The sequence below is a fragment of the Saccopteryx bilineata genome, chromosome 2 (genome assembly GCF_036850765.1).
Source record: "Saccopteryx bilineata isolate mSacBil1 chromosome 2, mSacBil1_pri_phased_curated, whole genome shotgun sequence".
NCBI classification, from domain to species: domain Eukaryota; kingdom Metazoa; phylum Chordata; class Mammalia; order Chiroptera; family Emballonuridae; genus Saccopteryx; species Saccopteryx bilineata.
The window spans coordinates 69,808,701-69,831,063 of NC_089491.1; the positions used below are offsets into that span (position 1 = coordinate 69,808,701).

At 38.9% G+C, this 22,363-nt stretch overlaps 1 protein-coding gene and 1 non-coding gene across 5 annotated transcripts in view; one reads left to right on the forward strand and one right to left on the reverse strand.

The window, feature by feature from the left end:
• PTPRD (protein tyrosine phosphatase receptor type D) overlaps nucleotides 1–22,363 on the reverse strand; it is a 2,510,439-nt gene that overhangs the window by 888,881 nt on the left and 1,599,195 nt on the right. The gene's annotated exons all lie outside the window — the stretch shown is intronic.
• Nucleotides 12,296–12,368, forward strand: TRNAK-CUU (transfer RNA lysine (anticodon CUU)). The gene has a single exon. It is a non-coding gene; the product is annotated as a tRNA-Lys (tRNA).

The window sequence follows — 22,363 nt, forward strand, 5'->3', positions numbered from 1 at the left end:
GTAGTCACGTTGTAAATGTTACCCCTAGACTAATGCTTTACCTCTCTGCCTCATTATAATTGAATATCTAGGACCTTAAGGAACTCTAGTCCTTCAGAGTCCTGGTTGTTTTGGGGAACCTGGGGCTTTTGCTTGAGCATCCTATACTCTTTACACTAACCCTCCCTCACCCTGAAATTAGCATCTCAAAAGCAGATGATGACTCATACCCACTAGCCTCCTAGGCTACTAGACCCCAGGGATTTGCCTGGCAGAGATAGGAAAGCCCATGTTCCTGGGTGGGAGTGGCCCCCTGATGACTACCCAGAACTGCAGGCTGGCATCTGAGGAGAGGTGCAGAATGTCTCACCATTCAGTTGAACCTGAATTTCATTCTGAATGAAGAATTTGACATGAAGGGTTAAAATAATGTGTTTTGTTTAACTTAGATAGCCTTCAAAAATTTGAGAGTCAAATATCAACTGGAAAAAGGTCTGAAAATATCCTATTGTTATTTTCTTTTGAAGAAACCATCTTGGCAGATTAATTTTAGAGGCTATTAGAGAATATATTCTAATGAAAAATGCTCTGGTTGTTGATGAGACATGGTGTGTTTTTCAGTTCATCAGCAAAATGGCACTTTAATAAATCACAGATAGCTCAGTGCCTACAGAGGCACGTTGTGACAGTTTTCATCACCATGTGATAGAAAGAGGCAAGTGAAGAGGTACTCCAGATCACACTGGGGCCGGCTTGCTGATGGTGCCCCTTGTGTCACTGAGAACCGGGAGAGGCTGTCATTTACTAACAATGTGCTTATTGTTTTCTGATCCATCGGTGAGAGTAACTTTCTCTTCAATCACTCAAGTACTGAACTTGATTTGAATCTCACTGCTTATAAATAGTTGGAAAATGGGAGGTAACCCAGCTAACCAGGCCTCTTTAAAAGGAAATATACCATGCAGGATTTTTTTCTGCCCTGATGATTTAGACGGTGTCCTTCTGTGTGATAGCATTGGGTATGAATGAACAGCTGGTCCCTGATTCATTCTTACTCATTTGCATGTACCGGTTAATACCATCTCTATGTCAAATCCTTTCACTAAGCCCTTTGAAAAATCAGGGCCTTGGCTAGTCCATGGGTATCTGATTGGAACACATATGCAAAGACATCATCTCTGACTTCAAATTTCTCTTTGGATGTGCTGTTTATCTTCATTTTAATATGCATAACCCAATGTTCTGTCCTATATATCTAGGTAAAATATTCTCCCCTTTTGTCAGTGAAAGTCAATATTGAACCCTTTTGGTCCTTGGTTTGCTTTTAAGTTTTAAGAAGGGAATTATGATGTTCATATACTGGTTCAGACAGACCCTAGGATCCTAAGGGAGTGACCATGTGAGATTAATTCTAAAGACAAATTTGCAAATATATAACTCAGCAAGAAATAAAGAAGAGGTTATCAACCCACTTTATCACTGGGTGGTGGTGGTAAGGATATTAATAGTGCCAAATAAATGGCATGAGTATAATTTTCACCTTTCATATATCGCCGTGGCCCTATGGAGACTAGTTCAAGAAGCTGAACTCATTTGTCTCACCCTGGTTTCTTTTGGGCTTTAGACAAATGGTCCAACACTTATTTTCAAGGCTGATCTCATCTTTTCTGGCTATTGAGTAGACTTTGCACTCCAGTTGATGAGGGCATATGAGAAATGAACCAGATAAATTGCTTGATTAGAATCTTCATGAACCCGAACTGATGAGAGGGGCACACATTTACTTGTGAATTAAGAATCAAATACATTTTCCTGGGGCTTGATGCTGACACACGTATTTACGTTCTCCCCACTGTGTGCCATTCACTAATTATAAACCTTGGGTTACTCTGCAGTATAGAATTTTCATACCACCATATGATGTTTGAATATTGACCATGCTTCTTTTGCAAGTCTCATCTTAGTGTATAAATAGCATTCTGGTTAGAAGAACACTTAACCTTCTCCTATGCTTTTTAAGGAATGGGATGAAGAAAACCCAACTTATAATTCAGCCATTTTTGAAGTCAGTTTTATTATTTCTTCAATAATATGAGCTTCAATTACCACAGTAAACAAAAAAAGTATAAATTCTTCCTTACTAACAGATGATATCAACAAAAAAAAACCAGATGGAATTTATAAAGATATTTTTTATAAAAATGAAGACATATATATGTTATTAAGATGAAGTTATATTTAGCCAGAATGAAATAAGCTTATGTTCTTGGCATTACATAGAGTGTATAGCCCTGGAAAGGACTTTTCTTTCTGGCTTGCAGAACGCTATCTTCTTGCAGTATTCTTAAATTGAGAGAGAGAGAGAGAGAGAGAGAGAGAGAGAGTTCTCAGGGGTCTCTTCCTATCAGGACAATAATCCTATTAGATCAGAGCTCTACCTTACAACCTCACTTACCTTTAGTTACCTCTATAAAAGACCTATCTCCACACACAGTCACATTGGGGGTTAAGCTTCAATATACAACCTTGGGAGGAACATAAACATTCAGTTCATATGGCTTACACAGTATTATAGTATAACATTATAGTCACATGTTACTAAAGATCATCCCAGTTCTTTGCATCAATTTTCTCTTAAAATAGCACCAAATAGATGAGAATAATCATAATAAAACAATGTATTTTTGTGTGGGCATTCAAAATAACAAAACTACTCTTGTTTATGTGGCCATTTTTATTTTACACCATTCCCTATATTTGTGCTAATATAAACACTTCCTGTCAGCACAAAATGTTTTATATTAGGTAAAATGATCAAATTCACTACATTTGAATGCATATAATGTTTTACTGTTGAAAAACCAAACTTATCTCATGTTCTGTCTTTTCTGTCTGTGTGCATGTGTATGTGTTTGCAATAGGAGATTGCACAGATTTCTTTTTTAAAGTCTTCCCTGTTGAATACAGAAATGTGACAGGGTGATAGTCAAAATCAAATGACGGGATGAAGAAACATAGAGACACTATCAGTTATTATATAGCCTGGGATCATTATGGCCTTAGTATATATGCCTACTGGAAAACACACCATGAGGTCTGTTTCTCTTATATTTTAGGAATGGGTAATATACTGACCTTCTAATTTTTTTAAATGTTAATGTCTAATAACTAGAATGCTAATTTTAAAAATTGAAATGGTGTGTTCCTATCACAAATTGTCTTCTTTGTACCGGATCTCAATATGATGAAGAACGTCATGCAGACGTGCTACCAAAATAGGAACAGCAATCCTGGAATTCAGCAGTTTAGGGAACACTCACACTCAGTGAGGGAGGGGCAGGTGAAGGCAAGTTCATGTTCTCAGAAAAAATTCTGTGGCCTATCAAGGTGCACACATTAGTATGATTGTGTATTTCTAGCCCGATGCTCCAAGCCAAGACAGCAGTCTTCGTGCTGCATTTATCCTGAGAAAAAAAAACTATTTTTGGTTTGTTTTTGTTGTTTCACATGAAGGTGCTGTGCAGGCTAGTGGTGGCTCTGGGTCCATGGATTATCCTGGTCTGAGTTCAGAAGCTTGTTGTGAAGGTAAGACCTTACATTGTAGTCCTGGTGATATTGCCTGGGCATAGTTTGAAAACAAGTACAACGAGTCAATTCAATGAGACCTCTGAAAGGCAGACATTTCCTCCTCACACAATAATGAGGAGGCTCTGGTCCCTGGCCCCTGCTTGTGTCTTTTCTCCTGCCTCAGCATCCTTGAATAGAGGATTCAGAATTACCTTCCACCTTAGACACTGTAACTTGGCCATATTTATGGGAAAAAAAAATCTCAACAACTACTTTTCTACATACCGACAAAGGATATGATTTCAGCCTCAGACTTCTGTTTCTGAACTGGACAAAATTTATACACAGTTCTTGTTTATTTGCTTGTAAAATAGATATCCCTTTTACCTGAGGCATTATAGGAATCAAATACTTCATTCTGAAAGCGCTCTGAGGAAAGCAATCTTTCTGTCAGGTATGTATGGGTTTTGAATTAGTTTTGACAAACTATTATGGTTATATTCTCAAGCTTTTAGACTTATTTCCAAATAAAAATGCCTTCAAGTCCATTTTAGAATGCAGGAAATGCATTTTTCTTATTATTCTTGCCAAAGTCTTTATTCTCTACCTTCTGAGATATTTATATTTATCTCAACACTGTTATGTTAAAAGCCCCACAAGATGGTTTTAAGGTGAGTAGATTTTTGTCTGCCATTAAGAAAAACAATTTTATATAAATATTAATTAAGAAGCACCCAGAACTTAGAAATAAATTTAGTTTTGAAAATGATATAACCAACATATATTTCATTAGACTAATTGCCTGTAGGAATAATCAAGAGATTATCAGTAAATGTATGGGTCATGAAATTTGGGGGCATCCATTTTAATGAGTCCCAGTGGTTTGGCATTCTTTTTCTCACATGAAAATCTACAGCAGGTTTTGGATGGGGTCATTTTTTACTAGGATCCAGACTCCTTCCATCTTGTGGTGCTATCTTGTCAAGAACTTTAGTCTTCTCCAGCTAAAAGATCAGAAAGGAAATCACAGGAAAAGCATACCTGATTCTTAATCATTTTGCCTAGGAAGTGCCACTCATCACTTCTGTTCATGTTCCATTGGTGCAAATAATGTGGTGTCACCTAGCAGCAAAGGAGTTGGGAAATATATATTCCTTGCCTAGGCAGCTGCTTCTCAGGAACAAGTCCACACTTACTCTGCCACATGGTGCTTAACCAGAGCCTGTCTGTATATTTTCTAATATTTAAATGAGGATACGGAGCAATGATATTCATCTATTAACTTTTTTTCTGCAAGAGCATAAAAAATTGGTAGTCATAAGACATAATCGGAGAACTCTCTCTTCCTTTCCATTTGTAGGGCACTTTTCCTTCTATTCCTATTTAATTTGCTAAAGTGATCAGGAGATGAGGAGAAGAAAACGCCTGGTTCTTATTTGGGCTCTAAGCCAGGCAGTTTAGCAGTTGAGATTTAATTTTTAAATTTAATTTTAAGTAAAGTGAGCAGCTAGAGATGTAACAAAATTCAAGAAATGAAAATTAAAAAATAAAACCGAATCCTGAGGGAGCTCATACTTAAAGATTAATGCAGGCTTCTGAATGAGAATAATAGTATTTCACATTATTCTCCTCGTGTCCATTGGTGATAAAGATGCAGCTGTACATTGACATCTGTGGGAAAATTATAGGTACATTTAAAATATGTTTTAGATAAGTATGTATACACTTGTGTATTACACTACACTTCATTTCTAAATGGCAAACTGTGTAATGCATTATATAAATATAATGGTAATAGCAACATTACCACATAAGCGACACACATATATCATAATTAGCTAAATTTTTCAATTTTTCTATACCTTCACAAAAGGGGACTCAGCTTATTTATAGTAGAGTCTTAAAAGGCATTTCATTTTGAGATCCTGCATCTTGAATTCTAAAAGAACAGCAGGCTAACATAAGAAGGGACTCAGCATTTGTCAAAGGAGAATATATGAAGGCCAGGCCTTTGGAGGGTGTTCAATTTTTTTTTTTTTTTTTTTTTTTTTGCCAATATCAGAGCATCCCATGCCGTATTGTTCTAATCATTTTGTGCAGAAAATTGTCGACAGTAACACATTTTTCCCTATGCATGCACCAAGGCTGCTAAACTCTGCTGAACACTGCTAAAGAATACCACACAAAGGGGCAGATTGGTACCAAAATGCACTCATGATAGCTAATCTTACTCAGGCTTTCAATAGTGCCTGGGAATCCTATTAGCTTTCCATTATACTACCTAATTCCCATTTCTCACAGATACTATGTCAAACCTTTCCAACTCTCCTCAAATCTTCAGCTCATCCACCTCCTCCCCCCAAGTCCAGGAGATTACTTAAAATCACTGGGGGGAAACTCTTGGGCTCTTTAAGGTTCAGCTTATAAGCTATATCCATCTTTCCCTTTTTCCTAATGGGTTGAGTAAGATTTGAATTTCCATCTATGTAACTATCTACATCTATCTGAATTCTGGAACCTACCCCCTTAGATTCCTTAGACATACAGTGCATTCTCCACCCTCCAAATGCTTGCATCTTGCATTCTTTTTCATTTCCAGATGCTTCACACCAGAATTTTTATTATATATGAGTTTCTGCAATATAACAAGGGGGGAAAAAGGAAAGAAAAAGTAAAACTTTCTTCAATCTAAATTCTCTGCAAATCCCACTATCTCTTGTCTCCCTTTCACCATCAAATTCTTGAAGGTGGTTTTTTATATTTCCTGTTTTAATTTTCTGAACTTATCCAATGCTATTTTTTCTTGCAATATACCACTGACCTTGCTCACATGCTCTCGGTGCCTACATACTGCAAACTGGGAACACTTTTCAGCTATCTTGCTTGACTTCTTAGAAGCATTGGCTGCTGTTGAAATCTTTTCTTCAGGCGCCCCTATTTTCTTCCTCGCCTGGCACAGCTTCTCTCGGTATGCCTCCTTTCCCTCTGGCCTCTCCTTATTTTCCTTTCACTGTTCCTTTTGCTATTCTTCCACTTATTTTTTTTTCATAATAATGACTTCATGGCTCAGTTCTAGTCTTTTTTCTCCACCTCAATGTAAAGGATTTATTAAGCTAATCCAGGAATCCTGTAAAATCATCTACTCCATTATGACAATCAAAGCTTCAAAAGCCATTAGGAAATGGATGACTCACAAATCTACTTTTCCAGCACTAACTTCCTTTCTAGGCTCCTATTCTATATGTCCAGCTGCTCATTAGACATTTCAACATGTGTATTTTATAAACACCTTAAGTCTAATATGTTGAGGAATGTACTCATGTTCTTATCCCTCTTCCACAATTAATTCTCTTGTGTTCTCCGTCCCTGAAATGCTGCCATCACCTACCTACCTATTACACCGCTCACATCTAGCAAATCACAATATCATTTAGATGCTATTCTCAAATTGCTTCCTGATTCCACTCTTTATTCCTACAGCCACAACCAAGGTCCCAGCAAAAGCCACCTCTTTTCTAAATGGTTGCCATCACTTCTTAAGTGGCCTTTTTTTTTTTTTAATATTTCTCTTCAAATCCACTCTGTACAGTGCACATATGAGAATATGATTATGACATTCACCTATTCAAAATTCTTCAGAACTTTCACATTGCTCTTATGATAAAGCTCAAACTTTGGAATGTGTCATAACTGATTAGCCCTTTCATGATCTGACCTCAGTACACTCAACAGCCTCATCATGCATCCTTCATCTCAAATTTTGTTGTCCAGACATTGAACTTGTTCCGATTCTTTAAAATATCACTTGTTTTTGCCCACCTGTAAGCCTTTGCATCCTATTTTCCTCCCCTGGAATATTCTTTAGTGTTCCTCTCTTCTGGTTGATTTTGTTCATCTTCCTAGTCTTAGGTTATTTATTACTTCCTCAAGCAGCCCTCCTTGGATTCTTGGATTAGCTTAATAAATACTACTTAAATATGACTTCAACATTTATGTATTTCTCCTATCATAATTTTATGTTTTAACATTGTTGCCTACTGTATTAGTTTCCTCTTGCTTCTGTAATTATCATACTTTTGCATCTTAAAACAGCACCACTTTATTATATTAAAGTTCTGGAGGTCAGAAATCTAAAATGGGTCAGCAGTTAGGTGTTGCTCCTGGAGGCTATAGGAAAAAATTCATCTGCTTACATTTTTCTTCTTCTCATGACTGCCTACATTTCTTGGCTCATAGCCCCTTCTTCCACCTTCAAAAATAACTGTACAGGCTCTTAAAATCTCCCTCTCTGGCCTCTGTGTCTGTCAGAACATTTCCTTCTCTGATTGTTCCTCCTGCCTCCCTCTTGCCCTTATAAAGGCCCTTATAGTTACAATGGCCTCACCTGGATAATCCAGGATAATCTCTCCATCTCAAAATCCTTAATTTTAATAATATCTTCAAAGTCTCTTTTGTCATGCCAGCTAACATGTACCAGGTTCTGGGGAGTAGGAAAAAGACATCTCGAAAGGAAGTATTATTCTGCTGCCCAAATGTGTTTAAATGTTTATCTTTCTCAATATGTTTATGAAATCTCCTTTATTCCCCTCATTATGCCCAATGCTTAGTACAGTGCCTGATCCATGATAGGTATTCAGTACATACTTGCTATAAAGAAAGAATTCTAGTGTGATTGCAATCCATCAATATATAAATGTGGATATAACGAATGTTCATACCATTGAACAAATCCAAATTAGGCAATAAAGTCATAAAACAACCAAATGTAATTGAAGTCTTCTTTTTTCAACTTTACTGCCACTTTACAATTTTTTCATAGGTGCTAATTTATATCCTGTTGCTGAATAAAAACTCAGGCAGGCACTATTACTTCTCTGTCTACTTACAACTATTAAAGCAACATATTATACCACAAAACAGATTTAATTCCATAATTAAAATGCCCCAACTCATGAATGTGTCAAAAATCTGGGTTTCCTTTTAGGTTGATTACTGGACAAGTCCTGCTGGGGTGAGAACGACGGAGATGCAAAGACCCGACTTCAGGGACCAAGTTCAGTGACACAGATCCACTTTACTCAGGAAGTAAGCTAGCTTATATACACAGGTTCAGCCTATATGGTGTTATAGCATGTTCCTCAAAGCCAATGGCTGAAAAGATCAGGGAGCTGTGTGGTTGGTGCTAAGTCACATCCCTACAGCGGGTGAGCTCCCTTCCTGGGTATGCCCAGGAGGCTTCTGGGAGCTTGAGTATTCTCACAGCATTGCATCAGCCACAGCTGCTAAGAATGTGCTCTGCACTCCACCCACATCTCCCCCTTCTTTTTTAATTAAGGACAATTGGACTTGATGAATGGCAGCTTGCTGTTGTTGTAGCTTCTGAATGCTACGCATTATGCAACGGAACCCTAGTAGAACTAAAACAACTATAATACCTATTATATGATATGCTAATAGATTAGCTGGATTAAACATTGAGGCAAGCTTCTAAATGTTTGACTAGTTAGAAAATAGAATGGGGGTGGAGCACAGAGCACATTCCTAGCAGCTGTGGCTGATGCAATGCTGTGAGAATACTCCAGCTCCCAGAAGCCTCCTGGGCATACCCAGGAAGGGAGCTCACTCACTGTAGGGAAGTGACTTAGTGCCAACCACACAGCTCCCTGATCTTTTCAGCCATTGGCTTTGAGGAACATGCTGTAACACCCTATAGGCTGAACCTGTGTATATAAGCTAGCTTACTTCCTGAGTAAAGTGGATCTGTATCACTGAACCTGGTCCCCGGAGTCGGGTGTTTGCATCTCTATTGTCCTCACTCCTGGCAGGACTTGTCCACAACTGACACCCAATGTCAGGCAGGGACCTAACCAGCATCCAAGGGATGGGTGAGTGACTCTCTGCAATGGGAAACCTTCTCCCCCACTCTCAAGCCCCGCAGGCTTGAGCCCTGCACACCCTATTGCAGAGTAGGTGAGTTGAAGTTTGTGAAAAGGATCCCTGTACTTACTGGGAGATTCTCTCTAGTCTCAATCCCTGGATTGAGAACATGCCCCTCTGGGACCCAGATACTTGGGCCCAAGCATTCCAATGCATTCGTTTGGCCAAGGTGCATGGGGGCAAACCTTCCCTCTTGGCCTCACTCTTGCCTTATTGGCAATACACGCCTGCTTGACTGGTGCTCCTGCTGGGGACCCTCTGCTGGTCCCTATGGTCCTATAGGCTACTCCTCTTTCAGAGGAGCCCCTACCTCCCTATTTGCCCCCTCCATTGAGGAGGAAAGTAGTTTAGCCTCTGAGTTTGTGGCTGAGTGCGCAGAAATAAAACCAACTGAATTGCTAACTCACCATCTGCTCTGCCACTGGGAAAAGCAGAAGTCTCTACTTCCACATTTCCTGCCAGAGCTCAATGCCCCACCCCAGCCTCTCAGATGCCATTTTCTACCCCAGCTTTAACTCCAACACGTGTTCCTGCTGCAGAAACATGGGCCAGCCTATATGCTCCATGTGTCTTTTTTCTTTCTGTCTGTCTGTCTTGTCTATTTTTCTGTATCTGTCACTCTCTCTCTCTCCCTTGCCTCTCTCTCTGAAATGACACTGGAAGGACCCAGCCATGGCACAGTGGCGGGGATCACACCCTCTTCTAATGCAAGGGAGAGGTTATGATTGTGTTTTTCAGCCAATTTGGATTCCAGGAACCCCCCAACCTGCATGACAAAGTTTCTTGGGCACCCACTAAGTGGTTCAGTCTTCACCTGTCCAAATCCACAGCCCTGGCCTTCTCCACACCAACTACGCCTGAGGGGAGGAGGTCCTCAGCGCTCCAGAAGAAGACCTCGCAGCCGGTGTGCATGCCCCATCACCTGGGGGGATGTGGAGGCTTTGGTGGGGCAGGCCCAGAGAATTGCCCCTGATGGGCCCCCAGGCCCTGGTGCTCTGTTCTTGCTTGTGTGTGCTATAGTGACCGCTGCCTCCCAGATGCAGGCAGCAGCAGCCCAGGGCTTGAGCCCGGCAGCTGGAACTGGTGTTTTCAGTTCCTCTTTGGAGGATGAGGAGAATCAGGCTGGAGTTGCAATCCACAGTTTCCAGAAGATGAGAGCCCAGCAGCAAGGAGTACTTGCTATGTCCCTGGTAGGTCTGCGATTTTTGGGACATAGGGGTGGATGCCATCATGCTCTCCAGGGCAGAGATAGAAATGCTGACTGCCATTGTCACATGCTCCTCTTTGGGACAGTGTAAAACCTGCCAGGACAGCAGGGATGAGGGGGGTGGCTGAGGCCTCATGTGCATGGATTGATTTCCTGGACTATGACCTGAGTGAGCACTGGCTCCTTTGTTGGATGGACTTACAGATTTTGGACAATGTGAAATATCCTGATGGAGGTGGGGGGCGGCTTTGCTGGAGGCCTTTCCCCTGCCCAGGGAAGCTTTTCCCATGGCTAGAAAAAAGGCTGAGGACATTTTGTGCTTTTAGCAAAGTGCTCAGAGACTGGTGAAGTGTATCTTTGTAATTGTTAAAATTGTATGATTTGTCATGTTGTTGTAATTTGTGTAATGTGCCTAATTTCCTTGTGCAGGAATACCTGTGCTTTAGATTGTGAAGTGAGCAAAAGGGGTGGAATATTGGTCAAATAAGTTTCTAAATAATGATATATATGTTTGCTCACTTATAGTTTGCATTGGATGTGGGGGGAAAGGCTATAAGCAGGCAGGATTCTTGTAGCCTAAGGCTTGGTTTTAGGACTAAACCTTTCCTACCCTTTTTGATGTGGGGTGGTACAATCCCATCATGCCTCAGATAAGTGACATTGTATTAGAGACTTCCCTATTTTGTATATTGAATTAAAGGTTTTGATTTCTACACTATAAAATGGGGGCAGACCGGGAGCTTGCTCTCTCTCAGTTTCTGAGATTAGCACTAGAGAGGAGAGCAGAGAAAGGCCACATGGAGGAGAGGAGAAGCAGTCAAGATGGTGGAGTGCTGAATGAGAAGCCAGTTTGTGCAGAGTTTGTGCAGAGAGAAGGAAGGAGATGGGGAACAGAGGTGAATAAGTCTCGTGAGCTAGAAACCTTTGATTCTAGGAAACTCGGATAAGTCAGTAGCTTTGTGAGCACTGAATGAGTGGGTTTTGGAGCCCAGTGTGTGTTTTTACTTGCCTTCTGGGTGCAAGCTAGGATTAAAGATGATAGCCCACCAGTTTTTGGCTCCATTGTTTCTTTACCAACTGTCCAAATCCAATGAGAACCTGCATGGGCCAGGTGGTTCTGATGATGACCCTGGCTACTGGCTTTAAATTTGGCATAGTCTGTGGCAGGATTCGATACAGATCAGCAAGGAGCCACCACCACTTTTGAGTGGTGGAGTAGAGGACTGGCTGCTGTTATGGTTCCCCTTGGCTGTCCTTTTGGGGGCCGTAGGCTGGCTGACTTTTACAGCCATGCATGAGGAAATGAAGAGCTCTGTGGAAGAGGGTGCCCGGCATCTGCAAACCAAACAGTGGAAGGCACTGGAGCAAATGTGGGAGAAAGAGATGCCAACCCTGGAGCTGGAGCAAGCACTGGAGGAGGCCGACTAGGTTCACGAGATTCGTTTGGAAATGGAGCAGACGCTGAAGAATCACAGGTTCATGAATTGCAGCTTGCTCTGTACATTGTGGAGAGCCAGCAGTGGCAGGAGACTGGGGCTGAGGCTGAGGCTGAGTCCGGAGCTGCAAGGTCTGCAGTGCAGAAGGTGGCAGTGGCCCGGGGCTCGAGCTTGGCTAGCTCAGTTGGTAGAGCATGAGACTCTTAATCTCAGGGTCGTGGGTTCATGTCCCACGTTGGGCGCCAGTTGTGGACAAGTCCTGCCAGGGGTGAGGGCAATGGAGACACAAAGACCTGACTCTGGGGACCAGGTTCAGTGACGCAGATCCACTTTATTCAGGAAGTAAGCTAGCTTATATACACAGGTTCAGCCTATAGGGTGTTACAGCATGTTCCTCAAAGCCAATGGCTGAAAAGATCAGGGAGCTGTGTGGTTGGCACTAAGTCACTTCCTTATAGTGGGCAAGCTTCCTTCCTGAGTATGCCCAGGAGGCTTCTGGGAGCTGGAGTATTCTCACAGCATTGCATCAGCCACAGCTGCAAGGAATGTGCTCTGCACTCCACCTACATTGATTGACTTTCCCTCCTCCGTACCATATCTTGCTTACTGTGATTTCTGCCCCTTTCACTGTTGGAATAGAATGGAGGGGGAAAGTTAAGTGGAACAAAGGGCATTGCTTGGCTGAACCTGCAGTGGTGATGTAATTTCAGTACTCTCTGGACTCTGCAGATGTTGAAAGCTGACTCTCATATTCATTTATGTAATACTGGAGGAGACCCCCCCCCACACACACACACACGCACTTGGTCCCCAAGGAGCTCTCTTCTATACCTTCTTTTTCTTAGAAGTCAGCCTCAGTCCTGCTGTAGAAGTCCCTCCAGTCTCCAGCTGACTGCTTGGGAAGGTTAAGCATACACCACTGCAGCTTCCTACTCTGTGCATTTCAAAAGTGGTCCCTGGGAAATGCTCATGAATCCATTGTTTCTACAAACACTGTGGGTGTCATTAACATCTTCAAATCTACCCTCTCCTCTGCTACAACCAACCACTTTAGACAGCATCTTACTCATAGACTTTCTAGGCTTGGCTCAACAACTTATCCACTATGTCTTGTAAATTGAAGTGCTATATATTGAGCTCCCTTAGTAGTCTTTTTAAAGAGTCTTGGGGTATGTGTGTGGTAGGGGGAAGACATTCACACACTTCTCTCTCCAAATCAAACCTCTACAAAAGTCCTCCTCCAAAACAGACAGACAAAATCTACCCATGGATGTGAAGAAGTCATGGATCCCAGACAAGTATGTTTGCAACTCCCATCACAACCTAAAGCTTTTAAATATACGTCCTAGCTGAGTTAGATAATGAGTTCTAAGCATGTGCCACTGTACGAAGTCTTATCTTATAGACCCTTACAACACAGTGAGAAAGGCATTAATAATGTCTTTATACTAGAGATGAAGAAACTGAGGCTCAGAAACTTTAAGGACTATGCTAAAGATCACATTGCTGATATAGTGGACCTGAAATTCATCACCAAGGAGTACAATGCACAACTCATGGCTCTTGATATGACAACATTCATCACACTTTCTTCATTTAATGCCCATCATCCATATAAGATTTTAATTTCTTTCATATTTCCTTCACTGTTTTTAGAGTAATGCTTATGTATGTCATAGTACTAATGTAGTTCTCAGTTATTTAAATGCAATGCAAGATAGTATATTGCTTTACATGTCATGGGGTGCTGGTGGTGATTTTTCTGTTTAACAATCATGACAAATAGAAAAAGCAAAGCAAATTTAAGAAGAGAAATATCTCAAAGTATAAAATGCTTTAATATAATATCTAACTAAAAAATAAAGAGAATAGTCCATTGTATTTTGTGTACAAAAACAAAACCCAAAATTAATGTTATGCGGAATTTCACACATATTTTATAGATGTTCATGAGGCTGTGACCAGCTGCTGCACAAAACAACCTATTTTAATTATTGTGGAGATATAACTGACATTGGCCACTCTCACACTTCCCCTACGAAACTTCATCTCACATTTTAGTGTAAAAAAAAAGTAGCCTGACCAGGTGGTGGTGCAGTGGATAGAGCGTCGGACTGGGATGCAGAAGACCCAGGTTCGAGGCCCTGAGGTCACCAGCTTGAGCGCAGGCTCATCTGGTTTGAGCTAGGCTCACCAGCTTGAGCCCAAGGTTGCTGGCTTGAGCAAAGGGTCACTCAGTCTGCTGTGTTCCCACCTCCCCCCACCCCCGCTTCCGGCCAAGGCACATATGAGAAAGTAATCAATGAACAACTAAGGTGCCGCAAAGAATTGATGCTTCTCATCTCTCTCCCTTCCTGCTGCCTGTCTGTCTCTGATCCTCTCTCTGACTCTCTCTGTGTCTGTCACACACACACACAAATAAATAATTAAAATAAAAATAAAATAAAGGCTATTATTCTATGCAGTAGACTTTTATCTTAAATTTAGGTAACTGACTCTATCTTTGCTTTAGTTTCCATAAGAGCTGGGAAAATTACAGCCCATGGGAATATCTGGTTGACTGCCTATTTTTATAAATAGTTTTACTGTTACACAACTATGTCCTTTCATTTACATCTTGCATATGACAGTTTTCATAAAATGACAGACAAGTGCTACAGAGTCTTTATGGCTCACAAGGTCTTAAATATTTACAGTATGACCTATTATCGACTGTTGTTCTAGAAAGTTTAGATTAATATTTGCCATTATATAAAACTCTCTACAAAATAATGCTGCATACTAAGTTGTCCCAACTATTTATCAAATGTGTAAAAGTGACTTTTTATCTGTTTTTTAATCTCCTAGATTTTAACTTAATTTCTTGTCTTTGTTACATTTTCTATATATTTTTAGCAACTTTAAATTTATTTTATTTTATTGTATTTCATGACTCTTTAAAAGCTTCCTTAAATTACTTTTGGAATAACATGGCATTAAAATAAAATATCCCATTGTATTCTATATATATTTTGCCAGTTGGCTCAAAGTGTTTTTGTGTAAAATGAAGTTGAATATAAATAAACAAGACAACATAAAAAATATTGTTCAGTTTGCACTGACTTAAATATGTCATTGTCCCATTTTTTATTAGATACCTCCATATATTTGTTTTTCAATTTTATAAATTTCAAAAGAATTAGTTGATTATTTTGACAAAAAAAGGCCAACCAATAAATATAATTGTTCATTTTGAACTCCATGCTCTATTCTCTTAAAGATAAGAATATTTATTACAGGGTAAAGTTGAATAAGATCCAAAATAATTTCTCTATTAAAAACATTAAGGACATCTTCTTAAAATTAAAATTTTATTGTTTTTTTATTGACTTTGCTTAAGCAAGCAGAATGAAATTAGTTTTCCTGTGTCTCTCTATAATAAAAAATGATGTATTAAACTGGACATATGTTCCATTTTGTGAAATGTCATTTACTTAGAATATGTCTCTAATATGAGGACAACCACTGGATGTGATAAAGAATATATATATATATATATATATATATATATATATATATATATGTGTGTGTGTGTGTGTGTGTGTGTGTGTGTGTGTTTATATTCATATCAGTGGAAACCAGTATAGATAAAACTTCATTGGCTTTCTAATTAAATGTCACCATTTTGTCTAATATCACTGTTTACTTAGTAAATCTTAGACTCCCTCATTTTTTTAAATTGCTTTCTTTCAAAAGTTTCATGATAGTTCTAAAGTTTTATTTTGCTTTTTAGGATTCCCCCCAAAGAAACACTTCAGATAATATATAGAAAGATCTCACGATAGAGAATTTAGTCTTGATTTACAATCAACTATAGACCATATTAAAGTTTCTAAATTCAGTGTCTGATACAATATTAAGAAGATTTTAATATTTTCAATGTCTTTTTCTTTATTAATATGGCAAATATTTGAAAAGAAAATATAAGTCCCAGGACTATATTCAAGTGCTTTTCTTAGTCTTTCATAATAAAATTAGGATATTAAATAAATTTATACTAAAATTTTCAATTAAAGAACAATGAACTAGGCTTATAGTGGCAATCATTTTACAACTATACAAATATCAAATTATTTTGTTGTATACCTGAAACCAATTTTAACTTAAAAGAATGAATATCAATCCTTTGTACAGAGACTCTCTCTATGGATTTTGTTATATTGCTGTTCAAAGTATACCTTTCATATATATGGTGATACAAAATGTACAGTTATATTACTCTATCTTCCTGTCATCTGCTAGATTTATATGAAATGCTTTGGTATTTTGCTCCTTAGTTCAAAAACAAAAATCTATGACCATGTCTAACTCCACTGGGCTAGCTCTTAAGACTTCAGGTTATAACAGATATCTGCAATGTGAGGGCTCAAAGCCTAGGTATACACAGTCCAGAGAATCAACAACAGCAACAACAAAGGCACAAACTTTCTAGTTAGCTTAATGATACATCATTATAAATATGCAGCCAATGGCTTAGGGGAACCCTTGTCTTGTCAATAAGATTTGCAAGATTCGATGGCTCTGTCAGAAGTGAGTAGAAAGAGTTAATATTTGTTGTTATTTTGCAAACACCACAGATGCTGTGTGGTTTTATAATTTTATTTATTTTATTGTGGGATTAAAACAGGATAAGCCTTAAAGGTTTTTTTAAAAATAATTTTAAGTTTTTTAGTTTAAAAGATGGTTATTTATTTCCCAAATAATAAATACACCAATATTTGATTATATAAGATTAGTTCAAGGAATACTCAAATAACATCAGAAAAGTAATTTTAGGTCATGTTTTTTTTTTTTAATTTCTCAGAAGATTCTAACATAGAACTGAATTTATTTTTAAAATCCATACCTTAAATGTTCATTAAAGTCCTGTTCAAAATCATGGTAATGGGTAAGATTCTTTGCCCTTCAAATTCTTACTTACAGTAGATTTCACTGTAGTATCATGAAATTAAAAAAATAACAAAATAGAGTGGGCAGTTTGATTTTAGGGGAAAGTCTTTATATGAATCTTTGGTTTGCCTGCTCTAGCTACCTCATTAATCCTAAATGGTGTCAGTCAGTTGAGTCTAATAGCTGTGAGTGTTACTACCATGGTCAGTTCCAAATTACAGTATTGATTAATTGATTGTCTTCTTCCAGTTGTGAATTATATTAGTGCTGGCTCAGGCAGCCTGGCTTAGGGCCAAAGCTTAATTTCCAATAGAAGGCAACAAGCAGCTTCACTGTTTCACTGCTGTGGTTAAGTAGATGCTTAGAAAACAAAAAGCTCTGGAAAGACGATTTGACAAAAGGGAATGTACTAGATATAATAAATATGCACTTACTGATGGTTTCTCTCCAATGTAGAGAAACAAGTAGGAAGAGACTATCAAGAATTTATCATTTCTCAGTGTGACTTCCAAAACAATCTTAAAACAATTGACTAGAAGATGAGAGCAGAAGGGAGAAACGTGGTTCAGCATGATAATCTGCCAGCATTGAGAGCTGGGGAATTAAATCCACTCAGGAGAAGAGTGGTGTCCATGGCACTTTTAAACCGAGTAGAAGTTAAAGTGGATCATGGGTTCCCTTATCATAATAAGTAGAGTTCGTCCAGGAAAGCCTGAAAAGCAGCTGCCAATTGTGTCACTGGGACAGTGGAGTCATCTTTTAAAAATAATATTAATTTATGGAGTTGAATGACAAATTATTACCAACTTGAAAGGGTCACTCATTTCATAGCAATGCTCTGTTTTAATGAGAACCACAAACTGGATGGGTGTGTTTATCATTGATTCTTGTGCAATGAAACAAGCTAAACATGGCATTAAAAGGTTAATACCTTTCATAGATCCACATCCTGGTCTTTTGTTTTTTTTTTTTTTTTTTCCTGCCAGATCAATTCCTTTTCTCCATAAAATCTGAAGGGAAAATTGGTGTGGGATGGCTTAATTATGATTATAAAATTACATTTAAATCCATTAAAATGTATGTAAAATCATTACTGGTCGATGTTTTTCAACATGAACAAAATAACATTTGATTTCACAGAGAATTAGAAAGAACCTTGTTCTCCCTCATGTAATGTAATTATAAAAACAAAAGTGAAAGAAATAATTCCAGAGTCCTAAGTTTGAAAGTACTGAAATCATTGTTTGGAAAGAGTGGTAGAAAGAACTTCTTTTGTTTTTTTTTTTTTAAGTGAGAGGGGAGGAAGTGGAGACAGACTCCTGCATTCGACCCCACCGGATCCACCCTGCAAGCCCTTATCCTGCAATAATCTGCCCTGCTGGGACAGAGCTCTGTTGCTCAGCAACTGAGCTATCTCAGCACCTGAGGCCAACACCAAGGAGCCATTCTTAGTACCCGGGACTAACTTTTGCTGGAACTACAATACTTGAGCCATGGCTGTGGGAGGATAAGAGACAGATAAAGAAAGAGAGATGGAGGAAGGGTAGAGAAGCAGATGGTTGCTTCTCCTGTGTGCCCTGATCTGTCCAGGGTCAGAAAGAACTTTATAAATGGGAAAACAATTGTAAATACAGAGTTGAGCAAAAGCAGGTTTGCAGTTATGAGTATGCAAAACATGGAGTTTATTCTTATATTATTATTAATTATTGTATTATTTTCCATATGAAAACTGTAAACCTACTTTTGCTCCACCTTGTATATCACAAAGTCAAAGATGCTGATAGGAATGAGAATTTTGTAAAAGTGTTTGATAAGAGAAAGGGGAGAGAAGTTGCAAGTAGATGTGTCAATGAGGAGAAAGTTACTTTTCTCTAAGTGGTACTAAGGTAATTAAAGATATATCAGTATACATATGATTTTTTTTTTAAGAAGAAACACACACAGAGGAATTGACAGGAAGGGAGAAAAGCTTCAATTTGTAGTTGTAGCACTTGAGCTGTTCATTGATTGCTTTCTCATATGTGACTAGGGGGCTTCAGCTGAACCAGTGATCCCTTGCTCAAGCCAGTGACCTTGGACTCAACCTAGTGACCTTAGGCTTCAAGCTTGCAAACTCTGAGCTCAAGTCAATGACCAAAGGACTTCAAACCTGGGTCCTTAGCATTCTAGGTCGATGCTCTATCCATTATGCCACCACCTAGTCAGGCTGAAAAATTCTTAACAGATATTATTATATAAGTCTTTTGCCATAGAGCCTATAAGGAAAGTTCATAGATTAAATTTCTACAAAATACAAAAGTATATTAGTTCTTCATGGCTGTCACACTGATGTGTAGAAAAAATTAGGTTAGCATTAGAAGTGCCATATATTTATTACTTGAAAAATTGTAGGCTATACCATTTGACAGGTGCTAAGGATACTTTGGGTGAGGGAGGGGGATAAAACCAAGCATCATGCCTTGAAGATGATCTGTTGAGTCATTACTAAATTAGTTACTAAATCTCATAACTCACAAATGTATAATACAACAAATCTAGTGTACTAGCAACTTGAAAAAATAAGTGCATATCTCAGTGGACTTAAGTAATACTTGGGTGTTAATATGGAGAATAAAACTATACTTTTAGCTTCTTTTGGGAAAGATCCAAATATAATTCATTATGACACACCCCTCAGCACAGAGACTCTAGCACAAAAGGAGTGCTTCATGAATATGTTTTGTAGGAATAAATTCTTAAGAATACAGCCTTTAAACCAACTTCCTGCCAGTGGCAATAGTTTGATAAGAATATAGTATCTTTAAAGGGACGCAGCAATATTGTCATTCATAAGATATTAGCAAATTTAAAGTGTTTGGGATCCCACACACTGAAGTATTATATGTCTAGTTTTCCCTCTCCCCTATGCCTCCTTCTCACCCGAATCAATTTGGTTTATCCTTAGACTCAGGCATCATTTTCATTCATGAAAAACTGCCCTGGCAGGATAGCTCAGATGGTTAGAGCATTGACTTAAAAGTACAGGGGTTGCTGGTTCAATTCCCAGTCAGGGCACATATGGTAACAGATTGATGTTTTTCTCTCTCTCCCCCCCCCTTTCTCTCTTCCTTCCTCTCGCTCTCCCTCCTTTCTTCTTCTCTCTCTCCCCCTCTTTCTCTCTCTCTCTCCCTCCTTTCTTCTCTCTAAAGATCAATAAAAAAACATTAAAAAAACTTTTTTCTCACTTATTTGGTCTAGATTAGGCAACCTTATTATAAACTCCTGTGTTTCCCATATTTGGCAAATATTTGCACTCTCCTATCATTGTTTATTTAATTGGCTATCTATCCTAGATGGGTTAGGAAAGGTTTTGGCACATAGCCAGCTACTTCGTTCTTCCAGCCAGTGTCATTCTTGACTCATCTTTCCCATAATTCATATCTCATTTGTCTGCCAATCCAAGTTGCTCTACTTTCAAAGCAATACCTACCCAGAATTCAACTACTTCTCCCACTTCTGCAGCTGTACTTGGCCCACCTCTTGCTTGCACTGTTGCAGTAGCCTTTGTCCTAATACCTGCCACTGCTCTTGTCCTGATCAGCCAGTTATCAATCCAGAAGCCTGTAGATCCTCCTAAAATACTATAACCAATCACGTCAGCTTTCTATTCAAAATCTTCAGTGAAATATCATCTCACACAGAATAAAAATCAAAGTTTTTACTAGGAGCTACAAGGGTCTTCTTCTCTCAGGCCTTTTTTGTTTTTGTTTCTCCTAGTACCAGGCACTCTGGTCACACCAACCATCTCCTTTTATTTTTTTTATTTTTTTATTTTTTTGTATTTTTCTGAAGCTGGAAATGGGGAGAGACAGTCAGACAGACTCCCGCATGTGCCCGACCGGGATCCACCCGGCACGCCCACCAGGGGCGATGCTCTGCCCACCAGGGGGCGATGCTCTGCCCCTCCGGGCGTCGCTCTGCCACGACCAGAGCCACTCTAGCGCCTGGGGCAGAGGCCAAGGAGCCATCCCCAGCGCCCGGGCCATCTTTGCTCCAATGGAGCCTTGGCTGCGGGAGGGGAAGAGAGCGACAGAGAGGAAGGAGAGGGAGGGGGGGTGGAGAAGCAAATGGGAGCTTCTCCTATGTGCCCTGGCCGGGAATCGAACCTGGGTCCCTCGCACGCCAGGCAGATGCTCTACCGCTGAGCCAACCGGCCAGGGCCCAACCATCTCCTTTTAGTGAGCTTCCTCCTCAGAGTTATCACACCTTCTATTTCCTCTCTTTAGAATGGCCTTCCTCCAATATCGACATGACTAACTTCTTTATTTTCTTGAGAGTGTCACTCAAAAGTCACCCCTTAGTTCCAAATTTCTAAAATTTCAATAGTACTCTTACCTGATACTTTAATTTTCTTTCCCTGCTTTTATTTTTCTATTGGTACTGATTTTAGATCTGATACTCAGCAGATAGGATGGGCTTCCATTGTGTGACTAGTTGATGAGTTGGTACCCATTTTTCACTGTTTGTTAAGTATTTTAAACCTCATCTATGGTAATCACTTTCTCATACACTCTATAATTTAATGATTTTCCTTCATCATCTGCCTCCTCCAACAGTTTTTGTTTCAACACTGAGTCACCAGCATCTGAAACACATAGTACTGTAGGTATTCAACTTCTATGCCCCTGTTTTAGCCTATACAAGTGTCTACGTTAAAAGGCACCACAAAATACTGTCATATTTATTTGCTTTCATGCTGTCTCTATGTATTAATAATAGATTGTGAACTCCTTGAGGGAAGATATCATTTATTATTTTCAACTTTGTATCTCTATCATATAGGGTAGTGACTGGTTAATTCAATAAATAGATGAATAAAAAATATTTTATGCATACCTACAATTATTCATTTAAGATATACAAATTATTACAATAATACCTCTATTATACTTTCTTTTAATCAAGATACAATTATCTATACAAATTTTGCTGGTGCAAGTATAACTTTATAAATTCTATATTTTTTTAATGTGGGTATTCATCTGCCTCAAGGATTTTCAGGAGCATAATTTTTGTGATTGAGGAGAAAATATTATATGCTCATGATCCTGTCTTGGCATTACTATAGTATAAAATTGCAGTAATATTAAGATCTCAGGTAAATTGCAGGCAGCTGTTTCTGACAGAAGATATTACATAAGAGATTTCATAATTTCATTCAATAACTATCAATGATGTCTGCTCTTTTAAAATATGATTTAAGAAAACCTGGGATTTAGAAGTCTTTTTTTTTTTTTTAAGTTGGGAACCATTTCATATGCTCCAGGTA